The 10743-nt window shown below is 40.6% G+C and overlaps 1 protein-coding gene across 1 annotated transcript in view; it reads left to right on the top strand.

Moving 5' to 3' along the window:
• Positions 1-7901, top strand: part of TRIM44 (tripartite motif containing 44) — a 232828-nt gene extending 224927 nt beyond the window's left edge. The window contains exon 6 of the mRNA XM_069091434.1: positions 6123-7901. The gene's annotated coding sequence lies outside the window, so the exon portion shown is untranslated. The remainder of the gene's footprint in view (positions 1-6122) is intronic.
• Positions 7902-10743: the final 2842 nt, after the last annotated feature.

Raw genomic sequence — 10743 nt, forward strand, 5'->3', positions numbered from 1 at the left:
TCTTTGATTATCTCTCTTTGTCCCTCTATATCTTTCTGTCTTTCTGTATCTCTATGTGTGTTTCTCTCTCTGTCTCTCAGTTTCTCTGTCTCTTTCTATGCCTCTTTGTCTCTGTCTCATGTATTTCAAAGAAGGATTTTCGAGGCAATGTTGCAGAGTGCTGTCATTTAACAAAATCAGTAACACAGACTAATGAAATCTACATTGGGCACCTCAGAAAAGGACCTACAACTCTCCCAGTGCTCTCCAACACCACCCCTTCCCCCAAGACATCCCATTTCTCTTCCCACTTCCACCTACTCTGGGCCAAAGACAACCCAATCAGGAGAGGTTTGTACCTGATTTAGGATAATAGGGGATAATTGAAATTCAGACAATCCCAGGTCTTATCCCAGTAGATAGGCTGGAAACCAGGCAGTAGGAGTCAGGTTAAGAATCTAGGGGTGTTTAGTGGGGTTAAGAAAAGCTCCAGTGGGATAGAGAATCATAATTTTTTTAGCTAAAGGGTTCTGGGATGTCATCTTGTCCAATCCTCACATTTTGGTGATTAGGTAATCAAGTCTGGGAGAAGTAAAATGATCTATCCAGATACACATGGAAGAAGGAGCTGTGATAGAATCTGAACCACCCTGCCATATTTTCTGTCTATTTAAGCATCTCAGGGGCTATCCTGCAATAAAGAAGTATACTCGAACTACTTGTCCCCAGGGGACAGAATTAGGAGCAATGAATGGAAGCAGTGTTTTAACTTTAATGTGGAGAACTTCTTAACAATTAGAGCTGTCCAAAACTGAAGTAGACTTCCTTGAAGGGGAGTGAGTGTCCCATAGTTGGAGATCTTCAATCAGAAGCTGAGGGCTACTTGTTAAAGATATCACTGAGTGGACTCCTGTATCAAGTCAAAGTTGGACTAGATACCATCTTGGGTCTTTTCCATCTTGGGAAAGCCACCACCTCTTTCTGTGCCTCAGTTTCCTTGTCTTTAAATGTGGAGATTGTTTTACTCAGTGACGCAGCAACACTTATTTGGTCAAGCACTGGTCAATGGATGCTCCAACCACCATATTAAGGAATTCACACTTGTCATTGATCTGGGCACCAATTCTTCCTGCATGGTAGTCTTCCAACATGGGAAAATAGACCTCTTTCCCAATAACCAAGAACCCACCACTGAAGGGGTCCCCAGAAGAGAGAGCATCAGATGAAGCTTTTCAAACATGAAAGGACTCAAGTTTGTAACCAAGGCTGGAAGTAATGGCATTTTAAAATTAACATTTGAGCTACTGTGTAAATCTGGACATTCTGAATATTTGAATGTGTGCAGAGGGAGAGACATGAACAACATAGCCCTTTATCAGGTCTGCAAACAAGGGAAAATGCAAATTTTGTCCTGGAGAATAAAAATCTATGTGAAATTGATGCAAAAAATGAGGAAGTCAGACTAAATAACCTCTAAGGGTCTTTCCAATGTTGACATTTTATGATTCTGTGGTTTTCATTTTGGTTTTATCTTCTAGAATGTAATTATCATATTGGATGTGGAACTATTATGGGACACAGGCAGAAACAAGAAAGTACCCTGTCCTTTCCTTTTTGTTAACCAAGCTGATGTGTTATGGCCATCTTTAGTGAAATATGGAAGCCAATAGGAAAATAATAATAACTCATATTTAAATACTTCTTTTTCATGTAAATTTTATTTTATTTTTTCTCAGTTAATGTAAGCAAATGTATATATTTGCTTTTTGGAGGGGGGAAGGTAGGGCAATTGGGATTAAGTGACTTGCCCAAGGTCACACAGCTGGTAAGTGTTAAGTGTCTGAGGCCAGATTTGAACTCAGGTCCTCCTGACTCCAGGGCCGTCGCTCTATACACTGCACCACCTAACCACCCCAACAAATATTTTTAAGAATCATTTTTTAAAATGTTGAGTTCCAGATTCTCTCCCTCTTTTTCCATCCTCCCCTACCTTGGGAAGGCAAGCAATTTGATATAGATTTTACATGTGCAGTCATGCAAAATACTTCCATATTAGCCATTACATAAACTTCTAAGATGTACAAAGCTTTTTAGGTGCATGGTCTCATTTGATACCCATTTTACAGATGAGACAATAGAGACTTGGAGAGTTTACATGATTTCCCCAGGGTCTTATAACTAGTAAATGTCTGGACTAAAGTTCAGACTGAGCTCTTCCTTACTCCAGCATTTGGTAGTCTGTTCCTCTATGCCATTCAAACCAAGTTAACAAGCATTTATTAAACACTTGCTGTGTTCCAGGCATTGTGCTAAGTGAGGGAGGGGGGATACAAATAGAAAAAAAGACAGTTTCTGCCTTCAAGAAGCTTATGTTCTATTGGGGAAAGAAAACACATAAAAGGGAATTGATAGTGAGGGGGGTGATGCAAAGGTAGAGAAAATCCTGTGAAGATAAGGCAGCAATGCAGGTGGCTTCTCTCCATGACTCTTGTTGAGTAATGAGCCAAATCAAATGAAAAGATCTGGAGAGTAATGTGTATTCAATGACTTAAGGTTTAGGGAATGGGATGTTTCACAGAGTTAGGACCAGCCCATGTGAGAAGAGAACAGTTAAAGTTATTGCCCTGGGGAGACTTGGTGATCCAATGGGAAATGAAGGAATTACTGAAATCTTGAGGGCAAGATGATGGGAGTCCTTCCTTCACCTGAGATCCATCACATGAGAATTCACAGCGTCACTCTGGCTGACTGCCCTTCCTCCCCCTTAACAACTCTGTTATGAAGGCTGTTGGATTCCTCTGGCCATGAAATGAAGTCATAAAGTTCAAGCTGTGGTCTGACCTGTCCCCACAAACACGAGCTGGGAAATCAGGATTTATTCTAAGGTTCATTAGGGTTGTTGGTGTCCCCTGTGGGAAAATGACAGCTTGGCTTCCATTAAATAGTTGCTGCTGTTGAGCACTAGGCAACCTTCCCTTCACCTCTAATCTCCACCCTGACTCCCAAGGAAACAATTTGCTCTTTCTCCGCCATGGCGATTTTTGTTTTTCTTTAGGTTTGGGAAAGACAACATTTTAATGGTGAAAACAAACGTGTCAAAAGCCAGGTATACAACCCCCAGCACTCATGTTGCTCATGTCTCCTTCAATTGCCCCTTAATTACCAACATAAAAATATACTCAGTCAAAAAGGAATGGGGTATTAAGGATGGCAAAAGACCATCACATCATGCCATGGGGGTATTAAAGGAATTGGGAATATTTAGGCTGGAGAAGAGAAGAATAGGGGATATAGCAAAACTGGCTTCAAGAGCTATCATTACGGAAATGAGATTAGCCTACTTCTTCTGTTCTGCTCGGCCCCTGAGGGGAGAACCAAGATGAATAGGGTAAGGCCTCAAAGAGTCAGATTTGTGCCTGAAGTTGGGGAAAACTTCCTGACACCTAGAGTGTAATAAGGATGCCTCAGGAGGTAGTGAATTCCCTTTTGCTAGCAGTCCTCAAGTGAAGGTGAGGTAACTACTTGATGGGGATGTTGTGGAAGGAGATTCTAGTTGAGATAAAGGGTGACTTAGATAAGTTCTGAGGACCTGCTCAAATGTTTTTAATATATATTTTCCTCCAATTTCATATCAAGGCAATTTTTAGCATTCATTTTTACAATATTTTTTGAGTTCCAAATTTTTCTCTCTCCTCTCTTCCTAAAATGGTAGGCAATTTGACATAGGTTATACATGTGCTCTCATGTAAAACATATTTCCATATTAGTCACAGTTGTGAAAGAAGCAGCAGATAAAAAGGGAATAAAAAGCTATGAAAAAGAATAAAGTCAGAAAAAAAAACTGTTTCTATCTGTACCTAGAGTCCATCAGTTCTTTATCTGGATGTAGATTGCATTTTCTAAGGCTGAGGTTTTGTAATTCCAAGATTCTGGACCACATTATTTTGGTGCCTCTTTGTTACACACTGTCCCCTTAGTATTACACTCATCTGGTTCTCCTTGTAGCATTATAATGCCTTTAAGGCACATGCTGACAACAACAATGGATCCATGGTTTCATCAGCAGGGGTATTCTCTCCAAAAGTCCAGATGGCGACCCAACCGTGTCTGCTCATTCTGTACAACTCTTGCCAATGGCCTCTGAAAGGCTTTTGGTACTTAAAGTACTCCTGATTTACTTAATATGGATCATGGAGTTGTAGGTCACATCACCCATTGGTAGATGGCTTCATGAGAGAGTATGGCCAGAAAATTCATCGGCTGCTGTCCAACCTTCTGTTGAGAAACCTCTTCCAACATAGCTAAACTGACCCTTGGATGACAGACATCAGTTCATCGGTGGAAGTCTTTCCCACAGATAAATAAGCCTTTCCAGCTGATAGGATCTGCTGTAGAACAGGTTCCATTGACATCATGTTCAAAAGTCAGGGTCACATTCACAGCCTGAAGAGCCATCAGAGTATGACTATAGAAGAGTCTATGAATAGGAACATCAGCCCTTGTGATATATAGTATTATGTAAGTCACAGGAAGAAATAACACAAAGGAGAAAATGCATGAATTGTGAAGCACCCCCTCCCCACCCCATCCCACCCTAGCTCCTGTCAAGAAGCAGCTGAGGGGCACAGTCAATAGAGCACTGGATCTGGGGTCAGGAAGACCTGAGTTCAAATCCATCCTCAGATTCTTACTAGCTTTGTGATCCTGGTCAAGTCACTTAACCTCAATCTGCCCCAATTTCCTCATCCATAAAGTGAGAATAACAGTAGCCTCTACCTTCCAAGGTTGTTGTAATGATTGAATGAGGAAATATTCATAAAACACTTTTGCTAACTTTAAAACACTATTGTAGCTCTTATTAGTCCTGCCCTCCCAAAATTGCTGTCCTAGACTCCACTGCCAAAGAGACCCAGATACCTTCTGATGAGTCCTCTTAAAAGAGAACAGGAATATTTCAAATGAGTGGTTAGAAGTTCTTTTGTTTGTTTTTAGAGGTTCTTCAGATGTCCCAATGGGAAAAATCCTCTTTCCTCTCTCCTAAGGTCCTTGGCTCTTTACTTTCTATGACCGTCTCTTTGTCCTGAGTATGTGATTTATGTGTGATCCAAAAGGAGGAAGAAAGGAGGGAGGCAGGAAGCAGATGCTGCCATAGCAAAGGCATCACTAGGCAAGAGTTTAGGCAAAAATCCCAGAGCATTTTAGTGAAATGTAAACTTAATGCAAGTCGACTGTATGACATGTTAGACAAAAGAAAACTAATTCAATCTTAGTTTGTAGGAATAAATTACCCAGAATAGAGAGGTGGTCACCTAACTATACTCAATCCTGGTCAAGCCTGGCACATAGTAGGCAATTAATACATGTTTATTGAATTGAAACAAATTAAATATGGAGTTTTCAATATGTGGACTACATATAGACAAGCAGGATATTGTATGTCCAAAAGAATATTGTTGTTGCAAGTGTTGGTTTGAAGGTTTCTTCAACATATGTGTATGTGTATAGACTCACATGTATGCATGTATTCATATACCAATACATATATGTGCATGCAAATACATGTTTTGTGTATAGGTGAATCTAGCACTGTGTATGTATATACACCTTTATACAGGCACACACACATATGCATCTACAGAGTTTTATGCATGTGATTACATGCATGCGACCATCATAAAACAAACATATGGTGCATACATGTTATATACAAGGATACATATATAATATTTGTGTGGGTGTACATGTATGTGTAGTATATATTCGTACATGTTTATAATGCACATGTGTAGGTATTATGTGTATACATGCATATACTTTATGGTATTGCCTACAAATGCATGTGTATTGTGAATGCACGCACATGTGTTAACACATGTCTATGTATTGACTGTTTATGGCGATGTGGTAACATGCATAATACACATCATGTACTATATACACATGTGTGTTACATGTGTGTACACGTGTGTGGATATTATATACACTCTTCTATGTAGAAACAACAGCTTTCCTTTCACCCCACAGATGGAAGACAAAAACCAGGAGACTCCCTGTCCCCATGTCATTCCCCACTAACCTCTGTGATGTCTGAAGTTCTTCTATTTGTTACTTATTCCAATATGGATGAATTTTTCTCCCCACAGGGGTCCTGGAAGGAAAGAGAGCAGAGGGGATTGAGAAGGACAGCTGGCTCTCTTCAGAGATTGAGGGGAACGAAGGCTCAACTTGGATGAAGACCTGGATTCAAATCCTGGCTTTTTCACTTCTTGAATGACCTTGGGCAGGTCACTAAACTTCTCAGGGTCTCAGTTTCCTCATCTGTAAATTAATAGTGTTGCTAGGGAGACATTGGATGATCCCATCCACTCCCTCATTTCTTATTTTAGCCTTAATCCCTGAATGGGCATTTCTTAAATCAAACTGAGACCTGTTAAAGATTTTAGCTTAGAAAGGCCAAGGTCCCCTATGCATCCTGGGCCATCTCCAGTGGTCCTGATCTGTATCTCCCCAATGGATCCAGATGCTCCAGAGAAGAAAGTAAGGCAAGTGCAGTACAAACCCTGGGGGTAGAAAGAAAAAGCAATGGCAGTCCCTGACCTCAGGGAGCTTACTTTCTAATCAATATTAGCCATTGTTATTCTTCCCATTCCTGCTGGGGGTCAGTTCTGAGGCCTGGTCCCTGACCTTATAGAGTGCTTCGGTGCTGCTAAGCGAACCATCCAAGCTGTGTGTGGTTCCTCTTCAATCCCTCTTTAAACACTTCAGTCCCTCTTAAAAAAAAAAAAAACGATTTCAACAGTATGAATTCTCCCTGTTTACCAAGGGCAAATCATAACCCCCTGCATGCCTTAGGAGACAAGTGAATGAGTTGCTGTGGCCCAAAAATTCAATTACATTCTATAAATATGTATTAAATTTATCAGCTGGTAGTCGATATTCTGGTTATGAGCCTTTCCAAACCTTCCAAACTGCCAAACCAACCAAAGGTCGGTCCTTGGGAGACAGAGCCTTTCCTGCTCCATGGGGGGAAGAGCTTCACCTCCACCTGCATAACTTCTGAGAACCCCAGATGTCTGCCAACTTGGGAACAACTGGACAAATTGTGGTATATGATTGTGATGGAACTACCGAGGTATAAGAAATGATGAGCTCAATGATTTTAGAAAAAACATGGAAAGACTTGCACAAAATAATGAAGAGTGAAATGAGGAGAACCAAGAGAAAATTGTATGCAGTAACAACAATATTGTTTTAAGAATGACTTTGAGCAAATAAGCTATTTTGTCTATTACATATGCCCATATATATGCCCATAAAGGACATATGAAGAAAGGTGCTATCTGCATCCAGAAAAAAATTGATAAATAGAAGTATGTATAGAATAATTTTATATACTGTATGTGTGTGTGTGTCGAATGGTAGCTATCTCTGGGGGGAAAGAAAAAAGAAATTTACATGATAATTTTGATGTATATTTGAAAGGAATAGCAAGCTGTGCAGAGCAGAATTGCAGTTCCATGTGCAATTATCTTTTCTATTATGCTATGTTATGAAAATACTTGCTCTATTCCATGAATTAAAAATAAAATAAATAAATGGAAAAAAAGAGAAAAAAGAAAAAGAGCCCAGGTTCACTCCACCCCTACCCCAAGGAAGGGGGGGCGGGGCGCTGCCAGCTCAATCTCTTTTACTGATTTGTTGGGGTTTTTTTTTTTGATGGATTTTATTTATAATCCATAAATACAATTTTCTAAAATCTCCCTTCTGCCTTTCTGCCATTCATGCAAACTGTGGCTGAACCATGGCCCACTGGAGGATGGAATTTTCAGCTCTATGTCACAAAATAAGATTTCATAATGAGAGGAATCAGTCTAGGCCTGATTGCTTAACTGGGGAAGAGATTCCCTCCACACTCCTCTACTTGCTTGGTTTTTTTTTTCTTTGAAACTCTGCTCAAACTCTGTTTTCTCTGTGAAATCTTTCCTGATCCCTACATCTGTTCATGTTCTTCCTTCCACAAAAAAAAATTATAGCGTATTTAACAACTCTACATTTTGTATGTATTTATTTTTGTAAATGTTACCTAGCCAGTAGAATGTAAACTCCTTGAGGGCAGGGTCTGTTTCAATGTCTGGCATATAGTGGACGCTTAATAAGTGTTGGTTCCTTAATTGATTATCTCGCCCGCCCCTTTCCCAAACATGAACACTTCCCTCCGTCAAGAAAAAGGAGCTAGCATATAGACACATTCACACATCTCTGGTTCCATTCTATGAGAACAGAAGACCGAGCTCTGGGAAACCCTGCTGATATATCTGAGTAGAAAGCCTGCTAGGCCTGATTGCTCACCTCAACCCATACCCCAGTGGAAAGGGCACAAAGACAAGTGAAAGTGTCCTTGCCATCAGAGAGTTTATCAAAAAGACAAAATGTAAACGTACACAACAAAGAAAGTAAGTACAAGGTAATGGGAGAGGGGGAAAGTGGTAATACCTCGATCAGGAAAAGTTTCCTGAAGAAGTTGGCAGCTTCTGAAGCTCCTCCCCCCCACCCACACCAGGAGAAAAAGACAGGTGGGTACTTGATCTGCGACAGAAGCAGAAAGAAATAGAGAAAGAGACAAAAAGAGAGAGAGTTGGAGAGACAAAAAATCAGAGAAAAAGATGGAGAGACAGAGAAATAGAGACGGAGAGGGAGAGAAACAGAAAAAGGAAGAGAGGAGAGACAGACAGATGCAGAGACAGAGACACAGAGACAGAGACAGGCAGAGGAGAGACAAAGCCAGAGATAGTCTTGTTTAGAAAAAACAGCAAACATACTTCCCCTGACAGTTTCTTACTTTCGCTTCATGAGTCAGACAGTGATAAGAAAATTAGGTAGTGAGAGTGCTAAATTATGATCAGTATAATGGAGACCTTTATATTGGGCCAGTCAGCTCTGGCATATTTCTGGCTGGGAGGAGCTAAGAGTAACTGTCTTTTATCCTGGTCCCAAAGTGTTCTCCATCAGCTGCAGGGATCCCCGTGGAGGTCTTTTTTTCCCCTAGAAAAGAAGCCTGAAGCTCTTTACGAGTCATCATTTCTCCTTCTCGCCCTTTATGAAAGTTCATTCTCTAGCCCCATTTCTCAGGAAATTGCCGGCACTTCCCCCGTCTTTGGCACAAGCCAAGCGTGGAGCTTTTTATCCTGTTTCTTGGTTACCTGTCCACGAAGGGCCACTCACAGAAAATTCTGGGAGGGAGAGAAGAATTCCAGCTGAAACTGGAGAGAATAGAGTAGCAGAGTGGATGGGCTTGGTCACCTGGAGACCTCGGGACAAAGTTCAGGCTTCTCTCACATACAAGAAAGGGAATTAGCAGAAACAGGCAGCCGCTGATTGTGATGGTTGAAAATGGGCTTCTAGCTGAGTTCAGGACTATCTGGACACTATGAATGGGGACATCACAATCCCTGATTGAAATCACTTTCAACTTGAAGATGATGGCCCATCATCCAACATGATGCAGGCATATAAACCCCTAACACTTACGCACACATGCTTCAGTTTCCTCATCCAATTAATCAACCTATCAGTACATATTACATACCTAGTATATGCCAGGCACTATTCCAGGTGCTAGGAATTGAAATAATTTTAAATTACTAGCATTTATATAGTGCTTTTTAGGCTTGCAAAGCTCTTTATAAACAGTCTCATTTTATCTGCACAATAATCGTAGGAAGTAGGTACTATTATTATCCCCATTTTACAGATGAGGAAACTGAGACAAGCAGAGGTGAAATGACTTGGTCACACAGCTAGTTGCGTGTCTGAGGTAAGATTTGAACTCAAGACTTCCTGACCCAGAATCAGAATAAAGTCAACTCTCAATCCACCATGCCACATGGCTCTCTAAATGACTGAAATTATCTCTGCTCTAAAGTAATTTACATTCTAGTGGGAAAGAACATAAGTACATATAAAAATGTATGCAGCGTGTGTCTAAAATTAATAAATATATGAATATATGCATATGTTTATATACATACACCTCTCCCCCAAGTAACTAAATCCCAAATAGTTTGGGAAGGAGGGCACTAGTATTCGGATGGATGAGAAGATGCTTCATGAGGAAAATGGTACCTGAACTGTAGCTTAAAAGAAAAGAGAGATTCACTAAGCCAGAGGTGAGTACACAATGCTCAGAAACTTCTATTTTCTTTTGCTTCTATTTTCTCATATGTTAAATGGGCATCATTTCATAGCGTAACAGAAAAGGTGTGGGCTCTGGGAGTCAGATTCAAATCCAAACTCTAATACTTGCTGCCTGAGTGACCTTGGACAAATCAGTTTCCTCTCTGTTGACATCAGTTTCTTTATCTCTTAAATAAAGGGATTGGATGAGATATTTTTGAGTCCCTTCTGGCTCTAAAATCTTTTTTTTTCCTTTTTGGTGGATGGAAGGCGGGGCAATTGGGGTTAAGTGACTTGCCCAAGGTCACACAGCTAGTAAGTACTAAGTGTCTGAGGCTGGATTTGAACCCAGGTCCTCCTGACTCCAGGGCCCATGCTCTATTCACTGCGCCACCTAGCCTACCCATGGCTCTAAAATTTTATAATACATTCCTTCTTCTCTGAACTTGGCATGGTAAGGCATGAGGAGGAGGCACACCTCCCCTGGATGTAAGTACCTGAGAAAAAGCTTCAGTTGCCCCATTCTAGTTATGGCTCTGGGAATAACCACACCAATATGGTACCAAGTCTTAAAAAACAAATATTGAAGTA

The sequence above is a fragment of the Petaurus breviceps genome, unplaced genomic scaffold (genome assembly GCF_028583685.1).
Source record: "Petaurus breviceps papuanus isolate PSGF00001 unplaced genomic scaffold, PetGlider_PUasm1.0 188, whole genome shotgun sequence".
NCBI classification, from domain to species: Eukaryota; Metazoa; Chordata; class Mammalia; order Diprotodontia; family Petauridae; genus Petaurus; species Petaurus breviceps.